Below are 25,947 nucleotides of genomic sequence, written 5' to 3'. Positions count from 1 at the left end.
ACATCCATAAATACATGAAATTTATCTTCCTTACATTAAACCAAAGATGTTATAGTTTACTGAAACCTGCCATACTAAAAATTATTGATGGATTGGGGGCTTTGTTCAAGAGACATGACACTGGGTAGTTAATGTTTTGTAGCTGATGTCAAATGCACTGCTATCTAGCATAGGCAATCTAGTGTCAGAGGTACAGTATAAGTTTGGCTTGAGGTTGACTTAGTTTAACACTTCGGCTGTAGAGTCTATTTTAAAAAATAAATTTGGTTCAATTAAAGCAGTTGTCATTGTGTTTTATGTTTTAGTCCCTGTTGGTTAAGCTTGCTTCTCAAAATGTTGAAATACTGACATTATTAACTGATATATAAAAATTATTAAGAAAGTGCTTATTATCAAGATGATTACTATATGCATTAAACATGGTATATACTTGCTTATATAGACCTACAAGATATGATAAACATAATGAAGTCTATACACCTAAAGGAGATAAACAAGAAAGCAGACACGGGGTAAGATGATCAATCCTCACTTAGAAAGACAAATGAGATATGCATAGGACGTATGACAGGAGTCTACCACAGAAGGCATCTGAAAGATCCTACGAATCAGTGTTTCAAAACAGATACTAAGACTCATAACCAAAACTTCGGCAGAAGGGGAGTTAGTATGACAAGAAAAGGATAGGAGCCCCACAAGGACCAAATATATCTGGGCACAGGGTTTTTTTTCTGAAACTGTTTCTCCAACCAAGGACTATGTATGGATATAACCTATAACCTTTACTCAGACAAAGCTCGTGGTAGCTCAATAACCAATTGGTTTCCTATAGTAAGGGGAACAGGGACTATCTCTGACAGGAACTCAACGGCAGGCTCTTTGACTCCCCCACCCCCCAAGGGAGGAGCAGTTCTGCTAGGCCACAGAGGAGGACTTTGCTGCCAGCCCTGAAGATACCTGATAAAACAGGGCCAGATGAAAGGGGAGGAGGTCCTCCCCAATCTGTGGACTTGGAAAGGGGCAGAGAGGAGATGAGGGAGGGAGGGTGGGATTGGGAGGGAATAAGGGAGTGGGATACAGCTGGGATACAGAGTTAATAAAATGTAACTAATAATAATAAACAATAAAAAAATCTTCTAAAATTATGTGAATAGGTAAAACCATGCTATGTTTCTTTTCTCTTTATTTTCAAAAACTTTTAATTAATTTATTTTGTTATAAATTATAGTTTATGAGGTCCCATTTATTCATTGTTGCTCTTAGAGCTTGTGCTGTTGGTGTTCTGTTCAGGAAGTTGTCTCCTGTGCCAATGAGTTCAAGGGTATTCCCCACTTTTTCTTCTAATTTAATGTGTCTGATTTTATGTTGAGGTCTTTGATCCACTTGGACTTCAGTTTTGTGCAGGGTGATAAGTATGGATCTTTTTGCATTTTTCTACATGTAGACATCCAGTTAGACCAGCACAATTTGTTGAAGAAGCTGTTTTTTTTTCCATTGTATGGTTTTGGTATCTTTGTCAAAAATCAGGTGTCCATAAGTGTGTGGGTTTATTTCTGAGTCTTCTATTTGGTTCCATTGATCCACCATTCTGTTTCTATGCCAGTACTAGGAAGTTTTTATTATTGTTGCTTTATAGTACAGCATGAGATTAGGGATGGAGATACCTCCAGAAGATCTTTTATTTTAGAGGATTGTTTTAGCAATTCTGGATTTCTTGTTGTTCCATATGAAGGTGAAATTTTTTCTTTCAAGTTCTGTAAAGAATTGTGTTGGTAATTTGATGAGAATTGCATTGAATTTGTAGATTGCTTTTGGTAAGATAGCCATTTTTACTATGTTAATCCTGCCAAGCCATAAATATGGAAAATCTTTTATTCTTCTGACATCTTCTTCTAATTCTTTCTTCAGACACCTGAAATTTTTTCCATACAAGTCAAAGATGACCCTGAGTGAGGTATCCCAAAAGCAGAAAGACACACAGGATATATGCTCACTCATAAGTGGATACTAGACATATAATATAGGATAAACATACTAAAATCTGTACACCTAAGGAAGCTAATCAGGAAGGAGGACTCTGGCTGAGATGCTCAATCCCCATTTAGAAACGCAAAGAGGATGGACATTGGAGGAGGGAGAAAACAGGAAAAAGGACAGGAGCCACAGAAGGCCTCTGAAAGGCTCTGCCCTGCAGGGTATCGAGGCAGATGTCGAGTCTCATAGCCAAACTTTGGGGAGAGTACAGGGAATCTTATGAAAGAAGTGGGAGATAGTAAGACCTGGAGAGGACAGGAGCTCCACAAGGACAGTGACAGATCCTAAAAGTCTGGGCACAGGAGTCTTTTCTGAAACTGATACTCAAGCCAAGGACCACTCACGGAGATGGCCTGGAGTCCCTGCACACAGGTAGCCAATGGCTGTTCAGTATCATCCAAGTGGGTTCCATAGTAATGGGGGCAGAGACTGTCTCTGACATGAACTAATTGGCCTGCTCTTTGATCACCTCCCCCTGAGGATGGAACAGCCTTACCATGCCATAGAAGAAGATAGTGCAGCCAGTCCTGATGAGACCTGATAGAGTAGGGTCAGAGGGAAGGGGAGGAGGACCTCCCTTTTCAGTGGACTGGGAGAGGAACATGGGTGGGGAAAAGGGAGAGAGGGTGGGATTAGGAGGGGAGGAGGGAGGGTGGTACAGGGGGGATACAAAGTCAATAAACTATAATTAATAAAAATTAAAAAGAAAAAGAAAAAAATTACAATTTATTTACTTTGTATCCTAGTTGTAGTCTCCTCCCTCATCCCCTCCCAATCCCACCCTCCCTTCCTCATCTCCTCCCATCCCCTCTCCAAGTCCACTGATAAGGGAGGTCCTTCTCCTCTCCCCTTCCCTCTGACACTAGCCTATGTTTCTTATAGCAAAAAATTATCCTATTCATGCATATGTGATATATTTAGATAGCAGAAAGATGTCGAGAAAAAACTCCACAAATAAAAAAAAGAGCAGCTTTCATGTTTCCAAAATTCATATTGACAAGCCAGCTCTTATGTCAAAAATTCCTGCAAAAATTCCTTTTTTCTCGTGAAGATAAAGCAGAATGAGGTTTCAGAGCTGCGTAGATTGTGTTTGTGAGGAAAAGCATGTGTGTAGGTCTTCCTTAGATCTTTCAATCTGTTTTTAGTATACATTGCATGTGAGAGGATGTGAAACTGCTGGTCCTCCAGTTAAGTTGCTGCATTTGTACTTCTGACGAGTTAACATCAACTCCAAGTAGGGTAACTGTTGTAAGAGATTGACGGCGTCCTTAACGTTAACTGGGCCTCTTTAGCCCAATTTGGCCAGAGGAAGCATCTTCGGTCACCAGTCGGGCCATCATGCCTCAAGGTACTTTAGTTTTGAAATTGGCACTGTCATATAGGACAGCAGCTGCTCCCTTTGGACAGGTGGAAGATAGAGAGAGATAAGCACTTGTGCTATATAGGGCGAGCGCAACAGCTTGAGGTAGAGTACTCTGAAAACAATGCTATCTAGTGCAGAGGATGGCAGAAAACATTACATAATGGTTTTAAGGGCAGCATTACAATAATACAATTTTAGGAACTAAAAAGTGCATGTTAAAAAATTCCTCAGAAAATGTCACAGGAAAACAGTAGTATTTTTAACTTTTAAAATATATTAATTTTTTCTTAGAACAAGAGATTTTAACTGCAGTGGTAACAAAAGAAAGTAATTTTGACATTAAGATATTTGACTGAAGTTACTTTAACCACACTTTCTAAGTGCTTCAGGCATCATCAGGGCAGTCCTAAGCTCACGACAACTGCCACCTTCCCTCCCCTAAATAGTTAAGATTTAATTTATTTGAAACCTAATTAAGTTATGAAATTGCTCTAATGAGGTCAGATAAATTAAAGTGTGCCAACCCAGAACCAATGTAATTAAATATGGCCCTAAATAATTTCACTATGTGTACAGTTAAATTATTATTCTGGGAGACCACTTGGATGACCTATGTGGAGACGGTTACCTGTTTATCACAACACTCCTTCTCTAAAACTCAGGAATGAATTGTGATTGTTATTAAAAATGGGAAAAATCTGAAGTGTAGAAATAATTTTCATCCTTCACCTTGTATTGAGAAATACGTTTTATTAGTTAAATGTTATATATAATATATATACACACACAAACACAAGCATGAGCTACACACCAATTGACCTCTTCCTAAAGTCTGGCACTACTCCTGCAGTAGGTGGTGTGGCTGAGCAGCAATCATCTTTGCCTTATTATATCACTTATATTTGACCCGGGACAATGCTGAAATACACACACATTTGGACACACACACATACACACGCACACACACACATATACTCACACACGTGTGTGTCTAATATATTATACATGTATGTATGTACAATGTAATGTATATGTACATACGTACATATGTATGTATTCCTGATTGCTATAGGCTGTGAAGAAAAATAACAGCTGTAATGAGCTAGAGAGTGGGTAGATTTAAAAAATGATAGTCATCTATTAGGGCAGTAAGAGTAATCTCAAAGGAGGACAATAATGGCATTAACTAAAATCATTAGGAGACATAGCATATGTCTCCATATGGAGGCAGCCAGGAGAGGAAACTTCAATAACAAGCTAATGATACGTGCACAAACTCTGGAGTCACATGTAGATTGCTAATTGCAGAGGAGTGATTCAGAGGGGAACTATGACAAAAGAATAAGAAGACACTCAGTAGCCACGCCATATAGCCTATTTGGTAAAGATTGTTTTCTAATTTAATTACACCAGTGTTGGGTAATTGTAAGCTAGAAGTGGTGGCTCAGGGGCTGCAGAAATAGCTCAGCTATAAAAGCACGTCTTGGCCTTTCAGAGGACTCAGGTTGTTCTCACAGCACCTATATCAGGTGTGAGAACAGCTGCAAGAGATTGAGGACCTTCTTCCGGCTTCCTTGGGCCATTACACGCCTAAATGCACACGCACTCAGCCACACATGTCCAGATATGCACTAAGACAAGTCTTTAAAAGCAGTGTGCCATAAAACTCCTCAACTGGAAAAAAAATTGTTTTTGTATAGAAATCAAGCAGTGATAAAGGAATTGGTAAATAGTGTGGCAGGCCAGGAGGGAACACTACAATTTTCAACTTTGAGATATGTTTATTTGGATGTGTACATCTTTATAATTTTATTTTCATGCCACGGGACTAAAAGTTTGTTTTGAGATTTTGACCATTTATTTAGACTCCCCACAGTTCATAAGCCCTGACACAATGTCTGAAATATTCGATGAAAAGAACAGTGGAGATGTGGTCTTTTTGTTACTCTCCACAAAGATTTTTTTTTCCTTTCCATTGGGCAGAATGAAGGGAATCTTATGAAAGAAGGGGGAGATAGTAGGACCTGGAGAGGACAGGAGCTCCACAAGGAGAGCAACAGAACTAAAATATCTGAATACGGGTATTTTCTTGATTGATACTCCCACCAAGGAGTATGCATGGAGATAACCTAGAACCCCTGCACAGATGTAGCACATGGCAGCTCAGTGTCTAAGTGGGTTCCCTAGTAAGGGGAACAGGGAATGTCCCTGACATGACGTCAGTGGTTGCTCTCTGATCACCTTCCCCTGAGGTAGGGGGCATCCTTACCAGGCCACAGAGGAAGACAATGCAGCCAGTTATTAATAGACCTGATAAGCTAGGGTCAGATGGAAGGGGAGGAGGACCTCCCCTATCAGTGTACTTGGAGACAAGAATGGGAAAAGATGAGAGAAGGAGGGTGGGATTGGGAGGGAATGAAGGAGGGAGCTACAGCTGGGATACAAACGAATAAACTGTAATTAATATAAAAATTAAAAATTTAATTGAAAAAGAAGGTAAAAGATACCATATAAATTCATCCTAGCTTGAGGACTTAAGGAGTAAAAATAAAGTTTGAAAAACTTACAGTGTGGTTACTTCTAATGAAAATTGGCTAGAAAATTGTCGTGAGGAATTCAATTACTACATGGGATATAATTCATTCAATCAATTGATGATAATTGATGATTTATGACTAGACATAAACCAACATGGAGAGAGAAAACTGAAACTGCTTACAGTTTGATCTCCTGAAACTATTGATGTAGCAATCTGGATTATCAGTGAACACATTTTCTGAGTTGAGAAGTGCAAGTGTGTTCCTGTGCGTGTGTACCACTGTGTGTTCATGTCCGTGTATGCACATAATGCCTGTCACTGTGCTAGTGCGTGTTTATGTCTACAAGGATGTGAATGCATGTCTGTTTGTCTGCAATGACCTAAGCACAGCACTAGGCATCACTGTTCAGATACTGTGCACCTTTTGATCAGGTAGGGACTCTCCCTGGACTGAAATTTGCCAAGTAGAATAATCCGGTCAGTGGACATCCCTGGGATCTGAATAAACGCCCTTTCCTACCAATGGGGTAACACGTGCACAGCCGTCTACTTGTGTTCTGAGGATCGAGCCCAGTCCTTTTTTTTTTTTTTTTTTTGAACTTAATATATAGAAAATTTATTCAATCAAAAAATCTGTAGGACAAGTAAAGTCAAAGTAATTAAAAATATAGAAGACAGTGGTCTGGGATACAGGTTTATTAGTGGGTAATGGCTAAGAACCGTGAACAAGCACTCAGAATAAACTTCAGCATCAAAAGTGCTGTGGTTTTTTTTTTTTATTTTTATCAGTTACATTTTATTAACTCTGTATCCCAGCCATGTCCCGATCCCTCATTCCCTCCCAGTCCCTCCCTCCCTCCCTCCCTCCCTCATCTCCACCGTGCCCCTTTCCAAGTCCACTGATGGGGGGACCTCCTCCCCATTCATCTGATCCTGTTTTATCAGGTATCTTCAGGACTGGCTGCAAAGCCCTCCTCTGTGGCCTAACAGGACTGCTCCTCCCTTCGGGGGTGGGGAGACCAAAGAGCCAGTCATTGAGTTCCTGTTAGAAATAGTCCCTGTTCCCCTCACTTCGGGAAACCAATTGGTTACTGAGCTACCACAGGCTACATCTGAGTGGAGGTTCTAGGTTATATCCATACATGGTCCTTGGTTGAATGTCAGTCTCAGAAAAGACCCTGTGCCCAGATATATTTGGTCCTTGTGGAGCTCCTATCATTTCCCCATCAGACTAACTCCCCTTCTTTCTTATGATTCCCTGTACTCTGCCAAAGGTTTGGTCATGAGTCTTTGCTTTGAAAACACTGCTAGTTAGAGTCTTTCAGATGCGCTCAGTAGACTCCTGTCATACGTTCAATGCACATCCCATCCGTCTTTCTAAATGAGGATTGATCATCTTACCCCATGTCCGCTCAATTGATTATCTTTTTAGGTGTATAAATTTCATTATGTTTATCATATCTTATAGGTCTATATAAGTGAGTATATCCCATGTTTGTCTTTCTCCTTCTGGGATATTTCACTCAGAATGATCTTTTCTAGATCCCACCATTTGCCTGCAAATTTCATGATTTCCTCCTTTTTGATTGCTGAGTAGTATTCCATTGTATAAAAATACCACAATTTCTGTACCCATTCCACCGTTGATGGACATCTGGGTTGTTTCCAGGTTCTGGCTATTACAAATAGAGCTGCTATAAACATGGTTGAGCAAGTGTCCTTTTTGTGTACTTGAACAAACTTTGGGTATATACCTAGCAGTGGTATAGCTGGGTCTGTAGGAAGCACTATTCCTATTTGTCTTAGAAAGCGCCAGATAGCTTTCCAGAGTGGTTGTACCAGTTTACATTCCCACCAGCAGTGGAGGAGGGTTCCCCTTTCTCCACAACCTCTCCAGCGTGTGTTATCGCTTGAGTTTTTCATCTTGGCCATTCTGATGGGTGTAAGGTGATATCTCAGGGTCGTTTTGATTTGCATTTCCCTGATGGCTAATGAGGATGAGCATTTCTTTAAGTGTTTTTCTGCCATTCGATATTCCTCTGTCGAGAATTCTCTGTTTAGCTCTGTTCCCCATTTTTTAATTGGATTACTTGGATTGCTGCTTTTCAGCTTCTTTAGTTCTTTGTATATACTGGATATTAGTCCTCTGTCAGATAAAGGGTTAGTGAAGATTCTTTCCCAATCTGTAGGCAGTCGTTTTGTTTTGATGACAGTATCCTTTGCTTTACAGAAACTTTTCAGTTTCATGAGGTCCCATTTATTGATTGTTGCTCTTAGAGCCTGTGCTGTTGGTGTTCTGTTCAGGAAGTTGTCTCCTGTGCCAATGAGTTCTAGGCTGTTCCCCACTTTTTTTTCCAATTGATTTAGGGTATCTGGTTTTATGTTGAGGTCCTTGATCCACTTTGACTTTAGTTTTGTGCAGGGTGATAAATATGGATCTATTTTCATTTTTTTGCATGTAGACATCCAGTTGGTCCAGCACCATTTGTTGAAGATGCTGTCTTTTTTCCATTGAATGGAATTGGCTTCTTTGTCGAATATCGAGTATTCATAGGTGTGTGGATTTATTTCTGGGTCTTCTATGCGGTTCCATTGATCCTCCTTTCTGTTTCTATGCCAGTACCATGCAGTTTTTATTACTGTTGCCCTGTAGTACAGCTTGAGATCAGGAATGGAGATACCTCCAGATGATCTGTTGTTGTACAGGATCGTTTTGGAGATTCTGGGTTTTTTGTTTCTCCATATGAAGCTGAGAATCTTTTTTTCAAGGTCTGTAAAGAATTGAGTTGGTATTTTGATGGGAATTGCATTGAATCTGTAGATTGCTTTTGGCAGTATGGCCATTTTCACATTGTTAATCCTACCAATCCATGAGCACGGGAGATCTTTCCATCTTCTGATATCTTCTTCGATTTCTTTCTTCAGAGACTTGAAGTTTTTCTCAAACAGGTCTTTCACTTGCTTGGTTAGGGTCACACCAAGGTACTTTATGTTATTAGTTGCTATTGTGAAGGGTGTTGTTTCCCTAATTTCTTTCTCAGCTTTTTTGTCTTTGGTATATAGGAGGGCTTCTGATTTTTTTGAGTTGATTTTGTATCCTGCCACTTTGCTGAAGGTGTTTATCAGCTGAAGGAGTTCTCTGGTTGAATTTTTGGGGTCGCTCATGTATACTATCATATCATCTGCAAATAGTGACACTTTTACCTCTTCCTTTCCGATTTGTATCCCCTTGATCTCCTTTAGTTGTCTTATTGCTCTGGCTAGGATTTCAAGTACTATGTTGAAGAGATATGGGGACAATGGACAGCCTTGTCTTGTCCCTGATTTCAGTGGGATTGATTTAAGTTTCTCTCCATTGAGTTTGATGTTAGCTATAGGCTTGCTATATATTGCCTTTACTATGTTTAGGTATGTGCCTTGTATCCCTGATCTCTCCAAGACTTTAAACATGAATGGGTGTTGGACTTTGTCAAATGCTTTTTCGGCGTCTAAGGAGATGATCATGTGGTTTTTCTCCTTCAGTTTGTTTATGTAGTGGATTACATTGATGGATTTCCGTATGTTGAACCACCCTTGCATGCCTGGGATGAAGCCGAGCCCAGTCCTTATACTCACAAAGCAAGCACTTTCTTTCAGCTCTCTCCCAGATTCATGAAGGATTTTCGATGCTTTTAAAAACTGCTTCAAAGAGCACTCCTATTAAGCTGACTTCAAATATCAGTGTGGTAATCCATGTTTTTAAATAATTTTCAGGCACTCAATATTTTTCAGAGAAAATAATCAGTGGCCAACAATCAGGATTCAAAATTACCCAAAATTGATATTTTGTCAGGTAAAATCAGATTTGGAGGATGGTAGAGAAACTCAAACTCATTATCTATGTTATTAAGTCATTTCTACTTTGGTGGTGGTGATAAAAACAGAAACTTTTGCTAATGTGAAATGTTTCTTACTGTTTTCAGTGATTGGAGAATTTATAAATTTGAAGAATATTATTCACTCTGTTCTTATTTACTCTGTTCTTACACTTTAATAGAGCCCACAAAAATAGAAAATATTCTTTAAAATTGCTGAAGTATTGCTTAAGTTGCTTCATAAGCTAATGGTTCAGAAATTCATCTGTAATAAGTTGCTGAACTCTTCTGCTTTGATATGTACATAAGAAAAAAGTAACTAATTTAAATAAGCCTTGTATCTAAAGAAATTATAAACTCTACTTAAACATTACTTAATATAAAACATTTCTACAGATTATCAAGTGATTACAGCCATTTTCACTGTTTGTTTGTTTTTTTTTTTTTCTCTTTTAAAAGTAAGTGAAGAGAAGTTTCCTTGATGAGGGCTGAGAACTGTATTTATCCCTGTGTATAAAGATAAATATAGAATGTAGTTTTGGGGTATGTTTGTTTGGCAAAGCGGTAAAAGCCGGTTAACCTCTGAAATGCTGATTTCACTATCCCTCAGTGGTTGTTCGGTAACAGGCATAATTTTTCTCTTGGTGGGGAGTAAGTCCAATTAGACTGTTACAGAAAAACACAACCAGTCCAAACGCAGACTTGGGACCAATGGATACATTTGCAACATAATTCCTGCAACTAAAGCTCAGGATTCATTGAGGAAGAGGAGGCAGAAAGACTGTAAGAGCCAGAGGAACAGGAAGTTAGCTATGACATTGTGTCACTTAGAAATGTCAGAAACTGTACCCATGAAGTCTCACCAGCATGGCTCCCCTAAACCTGAGCCAAAGAAGGGGCAAAAAAACAACAACAAACAAACAAACAAACAAAAACAATAGATATGATATGTGGTGGGTGGGAGAGAATAGGAGAATAGGGTTGGGGAAGCAGAAGGATTTAACCCTATACCAAGAAGTTCAGGTAATTAAGGAACACTGAGAGCAGAAGAAATGGTCTTCCCTAGGGAAGAGCACATCAAGTGGTTATCCAATACCAAATGGTGATCACTGAAACCTTCTTTACATGTAAAACTTTACAATCTTAGCAGGTTCCATTTAGGTTTTTAAGAAATACACACATACATACGCATACTCACACAAACACATATATGTATACACACACAAAAGTACATAACAAAATTAAAGAGGAGGCCATGAATTTCAACTATAGTAGCTTGGAGAAAGGAAAGAGAAGAGGGATTATAACATAATCTTAAAAATAAAAAATGTTAGAAAGAGAATAATTTTAAACATTTGAAAAATAATGTGTTCAAATTAAAAGTACCAAGTTATCGCCTGTGCCAAAGGGTTCAAGCCTCTTTTACATTTTTTTGTTTGTTTGTTTTGTTTGTTTGTCTGGCTTTATGTTGAGATCTTTGATCCAAATGGACCTTACTTTTGTGCAGGGTGACAAGTGTTTATAAAATGTTCTTGTGGAATGTGTACAGTTTACCCATGTTCATTCAAATGGTCATTCCTCTACCCCACTATCTGGTTTCAATGAGGATATTTCATTGTGATGTTTATTCTAAGCATACCTGTGTCAAGTTTGTGTAAACATGCCACCATTTGTTCTTGTACTGTCCATAATAGAACCAGCCAATTCTGAGCAATGGAGAGAATAGGGTAAGAATCCTGGTCTGGAGGGAAGAAGAAAGGGATGGGAAGAGAGTTGAGAGGAGAGATGTCCAGAAGATGACTTAGAACCACAGGAGAGATGAACCAGACCTAAGATATGACTAAAAGCAAGAATAATGTGGGAAATCTGAATGAGAAAAAATTGTGTGGTCTTGGAGGTTTAGGAAGGAGTAACTATTGACCAGCATTGTGCTCTAGGTTAATTAAATAAATCCTAGTCTCTGTGTGCTGATATGGGTATATAACTGGCTTAGAAATAACCAATGTTTAACTAAAAGATAAATCAATAATAAATATTCATAACCCACAACAGATGAGTATGGATCTATTTGCAATTTTGTACATGCAGACATCCAAGTAGACCAGCAGACCAGCATCTTTTGTTCAAGATACTATCTTTTTTCCGTTGTATGGTTTTTGCTTTTTTTTTTTTTTTGTCAAAAAGCAGGTGTGTGTAGGCATGTGGCTTTATTTCCAGGCGTTGGATTCAATTCCATTGATACTCCAGTCTGTTTCTATGTCATTACTATACCATTTTTATTACATTTTGTTCTATAGTGCAACCTGACATCAGAGCAGAGCTAAACATTGAATTCTCATCAGAAGAATATAGAATGGCAGAGAAACACGTACAGAGATGCTCATCTTGGAATTGAATTGAAGACCCCAAAATAAACCAAAAGACCTACAGAAACTTAACTTTGACAAAGAAGCCAAAACCATGGAAAAAGATAGCATCCTCAACAAATGATGCTGGTTTAACTGGATATTTATATGTAGAAAAACACAAATAGGCCCATATTAATCTCCCTGAACAAAAGAGAAAGTCTAAGTGGATCAAAGACCTCAACATAAAACCAGACACAATAAATCTGTTAGAAGAAAGTGTGGAAGAGCTTGACCTCATTAGCACAGGAGACAACTTCCTGAACAGAACACCAACAGCACAGGCTCTAAGATCAACAATCAATAAATGGAACCTCATGAAACTGAAAAGCTTCCGTAAAGCAAAGGATACTGACATCAGAACAAAACGACAGCCTCCAGACTGTGAAAAGATCTTTATCAACCATACACCCGAGAGAGGGCTAAAATCCAGAACATATGAAGAACTGAAAAAGCTAAACCCCAACAAACCAAGTAATCCAATTTAAAAAATTGGATTCAGAGCTAAACAAAGAATTCTCAACAGAAGAATATCAAAAGGCAAAGAAACACTTAAAGAAATGCTCAGTGTCCTTAGTCATCTGAGAAATGCAAATCAAAATGACCCTGAGATTCTACTTCACACCATCAGAATAACTAAGTTCAAATACAGAAGGGATGATGCATGCTGGAGAGATGGTGAAGAAAGGGGAATCCTCCTCCATTGCTAGTGGGAATGTAAACTTGTACAAGCACTTTGGAAATCAATTTGGTATTTTCTTGGAAAATTAGGTATAGTGCTACCTCAAGATCCAGATATACCACTCCTGGGCATATATCCAAAATATGCTCAAGTGCACAACAAGGACATTTTCACAAACATGTTTGTAGCAGCTCTGTTTGTAATAGCCAGAAGCTGGAAAGAATCTAGATGTTCTTCAGTTGAGGAATGGATACAGAAAGTGTGGTAAATTTACACCATTGAATATTACTCGGAAATTAAAAACAAGGAAATCATAAAATTTGTAGGCAAGTGTGGGAACTAGAAAAGGTCTTCCTGAGTGAGGTGACCCAGAAGCAAAAAGACACATATGATTATATACTCACTTATAGATGGTTTTTAGCTATATATTATAGCTTAAAAAATACTAAAATCTATAATCCTAAAGAAGCTAAACAACAGGGAGTACCCTAGGGAAGAGGCTGAAACCTCACTCAGAAGGGCAAAGAGTATAGACACCAAAGGTAGGAAAAGCCAAGAAACAGGACAGGTGTCTTCCACGGGGGACCTCTGAAAGATTCTACACACCAGGGTATCAAAGGAGATACTGAGACTCATAGCCAAACTTTGGGCAGAGTGCAGGAAACCATATGAAAGAAGAGGGAAATAGAAAGACCTGGAGGGGACAGAAACTCCACAATGAGAGCAACAGACCCCAAAAATCATGGGGCTAAGGGGACCTGCAGAGAATGATACTCCAACAAAGACCATGCATGGAGAGGACCTAGATCCTTTGCTCAGATGTAGCCCATAGGATCCTCAGTTTCCAAGTGGATTCCCTAGTAAGGGGATCAGGGGCTTTCTGTGGCATGATTTCAGTGAATGGCTCTCTGATCACCTCCCTCCTCTGTGGTGCAGCCTTGCCAGGCTACAGAAGAAGAGGATGAAGCCAACCCTTATGTTATCTATTGGCTAGGGCCAGATAGAAGGAGAGGAGGTCCTTTCCTATCAGAAGACTAGGGAAAGGGCATGGAGTGAGAAGAGGGAGAATGGGTGAGACTAGGAGGATATAAGGGAGGGGCAGCTACAGTGAGGACATAAAATGAATAAATTGTAATAAATAAATAAACAAACAAATAAATAAGAAAGTTCTCATATTCCTTAGTCATCAAATGTAAATCAAAACGACTGAGATTCCACCTCATATCCATCAGAAAGACTAGGATCAAAAACTCAAGTGACAACACATGCTGGAGAGGATATGGAGAAAGGGGAACCCTCCTGCATTGCTGGTGGAAATGTGAACTTGTACAACCACGTTGGACACCAGTCTGGCACTTTCTCCGAAAAATGGGAACAGTGCTACTTCAAGATCCAGCTATACCACTCCTAGGCATATATTCAAAAGATGCTCAACCATACAACAAAAAATATTTGCTCAACTATGTTCATAAGTGCTTTATTCGTAATAGCCAGAATCTGGAAACAACCTTGATGTTCCTCAATGGAGAAATGGATACAGAAATTATTGTACATTTACACAATGGAATACTGCTCAGCTAGAACCCCTGCTCAGACATAGCCCATGGCGGCTCAGTATCCAAGTGGGTTCCTTAGTAAAGGGAACAAAGACTGTCTCTGGCATGAACTCAGTGGCTGGCTCTTTGACCTCCCCCTCCCCCCCCATGGGATGAACAGCCTTGCTAGGCCACAGAGGACATTGCAACCAGTCCTGGTGAGACCTGATAAGCTAGTGTCAGATGGAATGGGAGGAAGACCTCTCCTATCAGTGGACTTAGAGAGGGGCAGTGAGAAGATGAGGGAGGGAAGGTGGGATTGGGAGGGAATGAGGGAGGATACAGCTGGGATACAAAGTAAATGAACTCTATTTAATATGAAAAATAAAAATTCAATTAAAAAATAAATTATGAAATTTGCAGGCAAATGTTGGGACTAGTAAAGTGAGTGAGGTATTCTAGAAGCAGAGAGACATGCATGGAATATATTCTCTTATAAGTGGATATTAGACATATAGAATAAACACACTAAAGTCTAAGGCCTAAAGAAGCTAAACAACAAGGAGGACGCTAGGGAAGACACTTAATTCAGAAGGGAAAACAGGATACACACTGATGCAGTAGAAGAGAGGGGACAGGACTGAGTTTCCCACGGATGTCCTCCAGAAGACTCCAACCAGCACAGGATTGAAGTAGATGCAGAAACTAACAAACACCCAAACTTTGGACAGAACACAGGGAGTTTTATGGAAGAAAGGGCATATAAAAGGACGATGAGAGGACAGAAACCAAAAACAGAGACCAACAAATTTAAAACAAAACAAACAAACAAGGTAACTAAAAACAAAACAAAAGAAAAAAACAAAAAACACAAATAAAAGAAAACATAATCTTGAGGTATTGTCATACCCACTCATTTCTTTTATGAGACTGTTTCTCCAACCAAGGACCATGTATGGATATAACCTAGAATCTCTGCTCGGATGTAGTCCATGGTAGCTCAGTGTCCAAGTGGGTACACAAGTACGGGGAACAGGGTCTATTTCTGACATGAACTCAATGGCGGGCTCTTTGACCTACCCTGGCAGGAGCAGCCCTGCTAGGCCACACAGGAAGACTTTGCAGCCAGTCTTGGAGATACCTGATAAACCAGTGTCAGATGAAAGAGGAGGAGGTCCTCCCCTATCAGTGAACTTGGAAAGGAGAAGGGAGGAGATAAGGGAGGGAGGGTAGGATTGGGAGGGAATGAGGGAGCAGGATACAGTAGGGCTACAAAGTTAATAAACTGTAACTAATATTAAAAAAATAAAAATAGAAAAAATTGTACTAGTATGTCTTTAAAATTCCAGAGGTTGCTTGTGCCAAAATTTCTACTACATTCTCCAAGTTTACTCATATGCTATACATTTCTATCAGGTCAGATCTATTCATTTTGAAAGGGAGAGAATATATAGTACAAAATTCACAGGTAATTTCTGTAGCATTTATTTGTAAATATATACAATTATAACTTTAAAGTTTACTTATTCTCAGTGAGTTTGCTAAATTAGGTGAAAGCAGGTAACATCCTTCCACGAGTTCCTTGCCCTGGGTATCGTTTCTTACAAAATATTAAGTTAAAAGAGTTACAAATAAGTTGTTTTCCTTGAGAACTCATGTATTTGCTAAATGTAAAAAGCACACTTTACTTTTAGCAGGTTAATCACATTGTGTTATATTATTTGTGTTTGTTGGACATGTTTATTTGAAAGACTCAACAATTGTCAAAAAAAACTATGGAATGAAATTGTTTTGCATGCATAATGTGCTAAGGCCATTTTATTTCAGTGTGACAGGATAAAATTGTTTATACATCTCAGTTTTAAACTTCTTTACCTGGGTAATATGTTACACACCCCCAGGGATGCTGTGAGGATTAATGAGTTTGAAGCACACAATGACCTTTCTGATGAAATATGTTCTGTAAGTGCAAAATTCTATTTTACTCTGCTCTAAATAAGACACATTCCAATATCTGGAAAAAAAATAAGGGCATCGGCATCAAACTGAGGCAAGTTGGTAACACAGATGCATTCCAATAGAGTTTTCTCTCAAGTAGGTCCTGTCCTAGCCTATATAGTTTAATTTGCCCCACATATATTTTCTTCTGTTCTGTTTCTATATTTACCAAATGAATTTAGGGCATTTATTTTCAGACAAATATCCTTAATATTAGAATTTCATAGCTAAATTGCATATTTATACTTTTTCTCAGCACAATCAAATACCTTAGATTACACAACTGATAAAAATTACTGATTATTCATTAGCTAATTGGAACAGGCATAAACTCCTTTTTGTAACAATTTTTTAAATTCTATTTGTAATTGGAGAATACAGAATATTTATTAATGACCACGGCTGCCCAATGACATTAGTATTAAGATGCTAAACAGAAGTTGATAGCCAACATTAAAAATGCATTGAAAAAAACTGTACTCCTATTTGTTATGAGTTACAATGTTGCTAGATATCCAGTTTTCTGCTCTTAAGGAACATAATGGTTTGCTTAAATGTGGAAAGTGAGGGCTTTAATGTTTTTCTGCCATCAGTCTTCAGAGTATATCAAGTTACAATACTTTTGAATTGTGTGATATTAGAATGTTGCATTCTGTTTGAGTCACCAATTCAATTTCAAATAAACCATTCAGTGATTTTTGACTGGGATTAAGGAAGGCATTTCCAACAACTTGTTAAATAGGTCTAAGCATAATTCTGACAAAGTTTAAACTACCTGTTTTTGCAAAGTGGCATTTTCATAATTGATTTAAAAATCAAAATATCATTCAATCTGGAAAACACTGAAGATATTCTGGTTTTTCCTCATTAAATAATCAGACAAAAATTTCATTGTTTATGTAAAGACAACAAGCTTATCTATGCTTGAGTATATAATTTCCCATACATCTTTAATTAATGATATAATTATATAAATTTAAAATACTTGTTTGAAATACATTTCTCTGTTTTTTGTTAGCAATAAAAAAAGAAAAAAAAAAACCTGTTTTGTGGTAGACTTCAGCACAAATGGAAAAATGGGAAGCAGCCTCCACAGGGCAGTAGAGAGGAAGTCGATACGAAAGGAGGAGGGGTGAGAGACAAATAACAGTAAGAGTTTTGTTTTTTTTTCTGTTTTGTTTGTTTTGTTTTCGAGGAAACATTATTTTCAATTTAACGAGAATGATACACAATACAAATAAGTGTATATGCATATGTGTGTATTTGTGTGTGTGCCTTATGGCTGAAACCAAGAAATAGAGGGGTTATAAAACTGTTATACAGTAAAATTTTAGTAGAAGTAATAGTCATGGCATGTAAGAATAACACGGAATAAAGTTGTATTTGTTTTGCTCTAGCACGCTTAAACAGTATATGTCTGAAAAGGTTGGTTGAATTATATAACAAACAAATGGCTAAATGACATCATGTGCAAAGTATTTCATCTTGTAGACTTTAGTCATTCAGCACAGTTACATAAATTTAATTTCTTTATTCTGTGCAACACTCTTTGAAAATTTCAACGTATTTTAGTCAAGTGATCATGTGTGTAGATCAGAGATTTCATTTAGTGTAATAGAAATATAAATGCAATTTTTCTTTAAAAGAGTATTTATTCTATGTCTTCATAAAATAATGGAAAAGAAAATCCTGCAGTTTTAAAGTTTTCTGATGTTTCCCCTGCTAGCAAACTATCTTATTTTTCTTTTCTTTGTCTATTTTATTTCAATATGTAATAATAAATGTTCATGTTGAAAATATATGATTTTTTTATAAGTACACTGAAGAAAAGTGAGTTTATTTTCAGAAATGAAAACTGTCATTAATAGGCAAAGTGAAGATTTGAGGCTGAAAATTATGTCTCTTCTTTGAATTCTCAACTGATAAATTATTATTTCCGTGGTAAAAGATTGAAAATCCTGTGTCTTCAGAGGATCAGCTTTGTATTGGGATCTAATTCATATACATAAATGTGTTTGTGTCAAATATATATATATATATATTCTGTCCCATGATAAACTTAATAGAAACAAAATTACTCTGAAAGCAACTAAGTTGGTGGTCAAAATGGTCCAGTGGAAATCTCCAAACAACCCAGGCTGATTGTTAAAGGTTGTTGTCCACACAGTGACAGCAAGGCCCCATTTCTGAGGACAGCACACACATCAACTCATTGCATGTGGGGAAATTAAATTTGTGCAAACATAAACTTTACACCCATATGTTCTAGCATAGTTGGTACAAGAAAGTACAGTGCATGCTACGAAAGGAGATAAATAAACCCACAAACCCTTTGATCCACAATGCTGTTCTGTCTGCAAAGTATGCTAGTGCAATGGCTGCAAAGAACTTTGTTAGGGGTCACCAGCCAAGATCCGATTTGACTTACAGTCCACTCCATGACATGGGACCCACACATGATTCATCTTGAGTAACCAAGACCAGAGACTAAATAGCCAAGGAAGCTAGAGAAAACCCAACACTATTGTTCAATACACACACACACACACACACACACACACACACACATCAATAAATGATTACTAATGACATTCTGCTATACTTGTAGATCAGTGCCTTGTACAGCTATCATCAGAGAAGATTCCTCCTGCAGCAGATGGGAACAAATACAGAGACTCCCACCAGACATTATGCAGAGAGTGAGAGATCTTGAAACACTCAGCCCTAATCAGGGCTCAAGGAACTCTGCTTAAGAGGAAGTGGAAAAATAGTAATTGCCAGAGAAGGTGGAAGACATCAGGAAAACCAGACCCTCTAAATCAGCATGTTCAAAGCTCATAGAGACCGAGGCAGCTTGCCCAGGGCCTGCATAGATTGTGCCAGGTTCTCTGTGTATATATTATGCTTTCCAGTTTAGTCTTTCTATGGAATTTCTTAGGGTGCAAATGAGAGGGTCCTCTGGTCCTTGAACCTTCTCTTGGGCTTATTCTTTCTGTTTTTGTTTTTTCCACCTCTGATGCATTATGTTTGCTTTATCTTATTATATTTTTATTTTATATTATTTTATTCTTATATTATCCCTTAGAATCCTGTTTGTTTTCTAATGAGAGACAAAAAATGGATTGGGTCTGTGTGAGAGAAGAGGTGCCACAGAACTGAGGATAAAGAGGGGAGGGAAACCACAGCCAGAATATATTGTATGAGGGAAAAAAAATCTATTTTCAATAAAAGGGAAAAAAACAAAATGTAAATAAATATAAAAATAATAGGCGAGTCCTAAACAAGCCCAATTTCTGCCTGGAGTTGTATGAGAAATTTTCTGTCTTCAATCATTGTATCTGTAGGTTTCTATTTGATTTTTCTAAGTGGTTTGAACTTCTGCTGATGATAAAATACTAAAAGCAACATCTAAGATCTAGTGAAAACAGCTGTTCAGTGAGGCTTCACTACAGGTTAGGTATTGGCCTTTATGCTTGTTTATTACAGAAATGCTAAGTTCCAGATCTTAGAAAGTGTCATAGATCACTATCATTTATTCGTATGTGCTATAAAGGCTTAATAAAATTTACCGAGACCTATAAAAGTGTTATACCACAAACTACATTCTGAATAATGCTAAGGAGATACATAGCATTATTTTTCATATATCTGCATATACATAAGGTTAATATATTTTAATTGAAATGTTTTCAGATTCTTATTTTACTTCTTAATTTCTCAATTAATAGGCATACAAACTGAATGATGTAACAAAAGACCTGTCAGTGCCTCTTGAAATACAACATTTTGAACCAATATTTGTTTGTGGTTTTATATTAATACAGAATAAATCTGCACAATTTGAACACAGGTATAAAATACCACCAAAATAAGAGTGTTGAGTCTCAACACCGTATAATGTAATAGTAGTATGACACATACTCTTAGGCATGCAAGCAAGTTTTGGTTTGTTAAAAGTATCTTTGATTCTTTTTTCATAAAGTCCTGGTGTGAGGGATAAAATTTGCATGGCAAACATACAGAGAAATAGTTATCTACTAGAATTCTAATGGTAACAAAAATATTGGCAGATCATTCATATGGTTTTACCTCTTATATAAACACTCATTAATATCAGTTCGGCTCCAGGCACGAAAATGTAATTATGAACAAGATTTAGTTTCCTTCTAAGAAAGTTGTCAGCACATTTTAAGTATAATTTGTAGTTTCTTGGTAAGCATGTAAGGAACTTTCAATTTGTTGGGCTATCCAAACAATAACTAAAAAGATGAACTGAAAAAAAACAATGTCTCTTAGATCTATAAGAGAAATAAGGCCAGACAGTGAGCAAGTGCCCACAGGTAGGAAAAACAAACAGAAAATTTCAGTTTAGCACAATAAAATTCTATAAAGGCATGGTATTCACATAGAAATAGAAAGGAGGATCAATGGAACCGAATAGAAGACCCAGAAATAAACCCACCTATGAATACTTGATTTTTGACAAAGAAGCCAAAACCATTCAATGGAAAAAAGACAGCATCTTCAAGAAATGATGCTGGTCCAACTGGATGTCTACATGCAGAAAAATGAAAATAGATCCATATTTACAAAACTAAAGTCCAAGTGGATCAAAGACCTCAACATAAAACCAGATACTCTAAATCAGTTAAAGAAAAAGTGGGGAAGACCCTAGAACTCATTGGCACAGGAGACAACTTCCTGAACATAACACCAACAGCACAGGCTCTAAGAACAACAATCAATAAATGGGACCTCATGAAACTGAAAAGCTTCTGTAAAGCAAAGGACACTGTTGTCAGAACAAGAAGAAAGCCTACAGATTGGGAAAGGATCTTCACCAACCCTATATCTGACAGAGGGCTGCTTTCCAGAATATATAAAAAACTAAAGTTAAAAAGCAATAAAACAAGTAATCTAATTAAAAAATGGTGTACAGAGGTAAACAGAGAATTCTCTGTAGAGGAATATAGAATGGCAGAGAAACTCTTAAAGAGATGCTCAACATCCTTAGCCATAAGGGAGATGCAAATGAAAACAACCCTGAGATTTCACCTTACACCCATCAAAATGGCTAAAATCAAAAACTCAAATGACAACACATGTTGGAGAGGTGGTGGAGGAAGGGGAACCCTCCTCCATTGCTGGTGGGAATGTAAACTGGTACAACCACTTTGGAAGTCAATCTGGTGCTTTCTCAGACAATTAGGAATGGTGCTTCCTCAAGACCCAGCTATACCACTCCTAGGCATATACCCAAAATTTGCTCAAGTACACAACAAAGACATTTGCTCAACCATGTTTGTAGCAGCTTTATTTGTAATAGCCAAAACCTGGAAACAACCCAGATGTCCATCAATGGAGGAATGGGTACAGAAATTGTGGTATTTTTACACAATGGAATACTACTCGGCAATCAAAAACGAGGAAATCATGAAATTTGCAGGCAAGTGGTAGAGTCTTAAAAGATCATTCTGAGTGAGGTATCCCAGGAGAAAGTTTACACACAAGGTATATACTCACTTATATAGACCTATAAGAGATGATAAACATAATGAAGTCTATACACCTAAAGAAGACAAACAGGAAAGAGGACCTGGAGTTAGATGATCAGTCCTCACTTAGAAAGACAAATGGGATGTGCATTGGACATAGGAGAAAACAAGTAAGAGGACAGAAGCCTACCACAGAGGCCTCTGAAAGACTCTACCTAGCAATGTATCAAAGCAGATGCTGAGATTCATAACCATACCTTCGGCGGAGTGCAGGGAATCATATGAAAGAAAGAGGAGTTAGTATGAAATGTAAAGGAAAGGAGCTCCACAAGACCAAATTTATCTGTCACAGGGGTCTTTTCTGAGACTGACACTCCACCAAGAACCATGTATGGATATAACCTAGAACCTCTGCTCAGATGTAGCCCTTGGTAGCTCAGTAACCAATTGGTTTCCCATAGTAAGGGGAACAGGGACTATTTCTGACAGGAACTCAATGGTAGGCTCTTTGACCTCCCCACCCCCTAAGGGAGGAACAGTCCTGCTAGGCCACAGAGGAGGACTTTGCAGCCAGTCCTGAAGATACCTGATAAAACATGGTCAGATGAAAGGGGAGGAGGTCCCCCCTATCAGTGGACTTGGAAAGGGGAAGGGAGGAGATTCGGGAGGGAGGGTGGGGTTGGGAGGGAATGAGGGAGCAGAACACAGCTGGGATACAGAGTTAATGAAATATAATAATAAAAAAATAAAAAATAAAAGAAAGTTTAAAAAAAATTCAATTCCCTACCCCCCAAAAAAGGAGGTTCCCACAAGAGGTAGGGCCAGGAGAGGGAAATGTGAACTTTTTTTTTATCTTGAAATTTTTTTTCCTTATTAATTACACTTTATTCACTTTGTATCCCCCTGTGGGGGAAATGTGAACTTTAACTGGAGAAATGTGGCAGATTGGCAACAGTGTGAGAATTAAATAGTCTATAAATATTCTGATATTGCAGACATGAGGCTAGCATAACTGCCATCTGAGTCGCTTCACCCAGCAGCTGATGAAAACAGATATAGAGACTTACAGCCAAATATTAGCTGGAACTAGAGGAATCTTCTGGAAGATGAAGAGGAAGGATTGAAAGAGCCATAGAGGTCAAGGACACCACAAGAAAATTTACAAAAGCAACTGACCTAGATCCACAGGTGTTCACAGAGACTTAACCACCAACCAAAGAGCATCTGTGGGACAGATCTATACTCCCCCTCACCCCCACATATATAACAGAAGTATAGCTTGATCCTGATATGGGACCTCTAACAGCAGGAGCAGGGGCTGTCTCTGACTCTGCTGCCTTTGAATCCTTTCCCCTAAAAGACTTCTGTGTCACATTGTCTAGACTCAGTAGAAGATGTACCTAGTCCTGCTTGATAGGCATGATAGATCTCCCCTTCTCTGAGAAGAAAGGGGGGGAGGTAGAGAGAGGGGAGAGGAGGGAAGACAGAGAGAATAGAAGTAAAGGCGGGAAGAGATGTTCCAACCAGGATGTAAAGTAGATAGATAGATAGATAGATAGATAGATAGATAGATAGATAGATAGATAGATAGATAGATAGATAGATAGATATAAAGACCAGAGACCCAGTTTGGGATGTGTTAATCTAAGTGTCAGAAGATTCATGTTTTTCTGGTGGAGGGAAGGTCACTTGTAAAGGTATATCCCCAATTTTAGGACAAACACTCATAGTTTTACAATTTACAGAACAACAGAACCAAAAATTCTGAGCACAGGGGTCTTTCCTGAGACTGATATTCCAACCAAAGACCATGCATGGAGATAACCTAAAACCCCTGCACAGATGTAGCCCGTGGCAGTTCAGTATCCAAGTGGGTTCCATTGTAATAGGAACAGGGACTGTCTCTGACATGAACTGATTGGCCTGCTCTTTAATTACCTTCCCCTCAGGGGGAAGCAGCATTACCAGGCCACAGAAGAAAACATTGCAGCCACTCCTGATGAAACCTAATTGACTAGGATCAGAAGGAAGGAAAAGAAGACCTCCCCTATCAGTGGACTTGGGGAGAGGCTTGCATGCAGAGGGTGGAGGAAGGGAGGGATTGGGACTGGAGGAGGGAGGGAACCACAGGGAAGATACAAAGTGAATAAAGTGTAATTAATAAAGAAAAAAAAACTTAAAAAAAGAGAAAATCAAATGTTTTTAAGTATTTAAAGGATATAATTAAGATACGTACCTTGCTATAGCCAATAACAGAAAATTACATTTTCTTCTCATGTTCACATGGAATATTTATTAAGTAAAAAAAAAAAAACAAACCAAAAACACTCTAGGCTATAAAATACACGTTAGCAAACTTAAAATAATAGAAAATATGCAATGTCTATTCTCATTCCACAAGGAAATTAAATTAAAAATTAACAAGAAGATAATTGGAACATTGTTGAATACTTAGTGACTAAACCATATGCTTATATAAAACACATGGGACAAAATAAAATATCAAGGGAAATTAACATCATTTAAAACTAGTAGAAAAGAAAATTCAACTTTGGCAACTTGTACAATGCAGACATAGCAGTATATACTATAGCGTTTACCACATTAGGAGAATATAGTAGAAAATAAGAAAGACTAAAAATCAGTTGTGTAAATCCCATCTGAAGAGGTGAGAATGCAAAGAAGAAAATAAATTCAAAGTAAGAAAAACAAATAACCAAAAATTGAAATTGCTGAAATGAGATGCAAATGAATCAACGAAGTCAACAAAACTGGAAATTAGATCTTAAAAATATTCCATTAAAATCAACAATAATTTAATCCTCCCACTAATATAGGAAAATATAAGAATAGAGAAATAAATTACTAAGATAAAAAAGAAAAATGTAACTCCAAATCCAAAAAATGTTTAAGGAGTATTAATAACAGTGGTAGTAGTGACAGTAGTATTAGAAATAGAAGTACTACTGGTAGTAGTAGCAGCAATGGCAGCAGTACTGGTAGTGGTAAAATTCACAGGCACACATCACCAATTTGGTAATATGGATAAAATTGGTCACTTCGGCAAAAGGCAAAATCTGCCAAACCTATCACTTGAAACTACAATATAAATGTCTGTTTCTATTGAATAACTAAAATCATTAACAAATAATCTTACAGAAAAGATAAAAATTGGGTCCAGTGGGTTCAATCTACTTAAGACTGAATCATGAAATGCTACCAATCTCCATAGTTGTTCCTGAAGTAGAACCAGAGGAAGTAACACCCCACCCCTTACTCACAGTTTGAGATCATTATATCCCTAATGCTCATGTGAAGCAATGAGGAGGGAAAAAGAAAACCATCGCTACTCATATCCTTAGATGCAAGGTTTCTTAGAAAAATATCCGCAAGTTAAATAAAAAGTAACAAAGTATGATGTGCACCTGATAAGTGAAGTTGATTAGCATTTCAAATCAGTTAACATAATTTCTAATACCAGTTGGCAAAAGTGGCATTTAAATCATATGATTAAAAAAAAAACTCATGAAAATATCAGTAGATGAGCTAAATAAAACCACTTGACAGCATTCAACATTGAAATAGTATGAAATATGCGACTGAACTCTGTGAAATAAACAGGGCACACAGCACCAACAGTAAGCCCAGGGTGAAGGAAGGACTTGTTTGAACAGGAATCAGAGATGCAGACTGCAGAGTTCAACTGCCTACTGTATTTAGATGGGAATAGCGTGAGAAATTTTACATTGAGGAACAGAAAATGTTTTGGAATCTTTGCCTCTTATTGGTTTGTAGGGAGTTGATATGATGCTTGTATTTTTGAGGCTGTTTGCTGGTCCTCAAGATCTGGTTACTGCCTGGATGAATCTATCCTTGTTGTATAAACCTGCCTAAGACATTATACTTAATTGGCTGATTAAACAGCCTATACCTGGGCAGGTTAGAATAGGGTAGGTGTGGCTAAGATTCCCAGGCTTTGGGTTCAAGAGAATCACGGGAGACAGATGGATGAGAAGAGAGGTGGAATGTGGTCACTACTGGT

The 25,947-nt window shown here is 37.9% G+C and overlaps 1 protein-coding gene across 2 annotated transcripts in view; it reads right to left on the bottom strand.

Annotated features, from left to right (window-relative positions):
- Positions 1–25,947, bottom strand: part of Ccser1 (coiled-coil serine rich protein 1) — a 1,241,689-nt gene that overhangs the window by 40,075 nt on the left and 1,175,667 nt on the right. The gene's annotated exons all lie outside the window — the stretch shown is intronic.

The sequence above is a fragment of the Meriones unguiculatus genome, chromosome 21, assembly GCF_030254825.1.
Source record: "Meriones unguiculatus strain TT.TT164.6M chromosome 21, Bangor_MerUng_6.1, whole genome shotgun sequence".
In the NCBI taxonomy this organism is placed as follows: Eukaryota; Metazoa; Chordata; class Mammalia; order Rodentia; family Muridae; genus Meriones; species Meriones unguiculatus.
The sequence above is the reverse complement of the archived record's forward strand: the minus strand, read 5'-3'. Positions and strand labels throughout refer to the sequence as shown.